General features: G+C 48.0%; 1 non-coding gene across 1 annotated transcript; it reads left to right on the forward strand.

Annotated features, from left to right (window-relative positions):
• Window positions 1-1,444: 1,444 nt before the first annotated feature.
• On the forward strand, window positions 1,445-1,608 carry LOC113456985. Its single transcript, XR_003377655.1, has one exon. It is a non-coding gene; the product is annotated as a U1 spliceosomal RNA (small nuclear RNA).
• Window positions 1,609-1,890: the final 282 nt, after the last annotated feature.

Consider the following 1,890-nt stretch of genomic DNA (forward strand, 5'->3'; position numbering starts at 1 on the left):
GACTGTACCTGCATGACCGCGTGTGCACCACATTTGAGTATGGTGCCCTCGAAAGCCAGAGAGGACATCAGGTCTGAAACTGGAGTTAACAGATGCTTGGAAGCTGCCATGTGGGTGCTGGGAATTGAACCCAGGTCTGGTAGAGCAGCAGTGTTCCTGACCACTGAGCCATCCATCCAGCCTCTCAAGTGGAATGTCACCAGCATCAGTTACCCCAGGGCCATGCACAGTCGCATGGATCAGTGGGTAAAGCCGCAGCAGGCAGGAAAAGCTTAGTGGCTGAGGCTGGAGTTTGAACCGTGGGTAGGGTTGGTATAGTTTCATGAGTGAGAGCCTGCTGCGGCACGGAGGCAGGGGGCTGACGCTGGTGGAGGACAAACTGGTGCACGACTCCTGCAGCGGGCATGTGACAAGGGCCAGCAGCTTCCACGGGTGCTGTGAAAAAGACCAATTCCTTTCTCAAAATAAAAGATCTGCCACCCATGATCCAAAATTAGGTAAGGCTTCGGTCTTCCATTCGGGGCAGTTTTGGTGTGGACGTGATTCCTGTCTGCTGACAACAAGGCTCAATGTCTCTTCTCTGCATAATTACAGTATCTGCTCCTGAGAGAATTTATGGGGCCGGATGAATGGCTTCACTTTTTTTCCCCCTTTAAACTCCCAGATGTTCTGATCAGATTCCAACTTCCTGAGTTCCCAGGGCTTCCCAGAGCTCCTGGTGAATTTCTTGTCCTCCCCGGGACATTCCGATTTCCCACTGAGAAATGAGAAACAACACTGCTTCTCAGGGTGAGGGCGGTGAGCTCCATCCCCGAGTACTGGAATCTCCATTTTAGGAAAACTGTGTATCAGGGCGTGAGGCTCTGGAAGGAAATGCGCCTGAGAGTCTCCTGGGAAATAGTAAGACCCCACCGAAAGAAAAGGACCGGCCACGGGGATCTGCCGCTGGCTTCAGCTTCTGGGAGGCCGATTCCAATTAAACACCAGCTTGACACCAAACTGTGTGTACACAAAAGTCAAGGATGTGAAGGAATGATAGAGAAAAAGTGCCCCGAACCACCACCACCTGTCACCCAGCTTGGACCGTTATCAGTATTTTACCCATTGTGTCCATGTCTCCCCTCTCCTGGTTTGTTTTCTTCTTTCAATAGAGCTGGCATTGGCAACCCCCAATTCCATGGGCCAAATGCAGTCTGCTCCCTGTTTTATAAATAAAGTTTTATTGGAATACAGCCATGTCCACTCATGTGCATACCATCTATATCTGTTTTGCACGACTATCACAAGGCTGAAGAACTGTGACAAACCATGTGGCCCTCTCCAGAAAAAGCTTGTCACCTCCTACCTTAGACTTTTAAAGTGACTGGTGGGCACGATATCATCTAACAAACGAGTGTTTCGGGCATCGGTATCTAACAGAGAAGGGCTTTAAGAACTAATACTCATACTTACCTGGCAGGGGAGATACCATGATCACGAAGGTGGTTTTCCCAGGGCGAGGCTTATCCATTGCACTCCGGATGTGCTGACCCCTGCGATTTCCCCAAATGCGGGAAACTCGACTGCATAATTTGTGGTAGTGGGGGACTGCGTTTGCGCTCTCCCCTGTAAAATTAAAAAAAAAGAAAAAAAAAGAACTAATACTCAACAAAATGTATAGTTACATCTAATATCAAATCTGTTTTTAAGATTCAGTTCCCATGGGAAAATACATTCTCACAGTCGGCTTTGCCATACCTTGATCTAAATAAGGTCCACATATCCTGCTCAATTAACATATCTTCAGTTTTTCTTAATCCAACCACACCTCCTGAACACCTTCTCTTTTCTTCCCCCTTCTCTTTTCTTTTTTCCGTGCTGAGGATCAAACCCAGGCTTTTGAAAGCACTT

This window comes from Microtus ochrogaster, chromosome 1 (genome assembly GCF_000317375.1).
Source record: "Microtus ochrogaster isolate Prairie Vole_2 chromosome 1, MicOch1.0, whole genome shotgun sequence".
NCBI lineage: Eukaryota > Metazoa > Chordata > Mammalia > Rodentia > Cricetidae > Microtus > Microtus ochrogaster.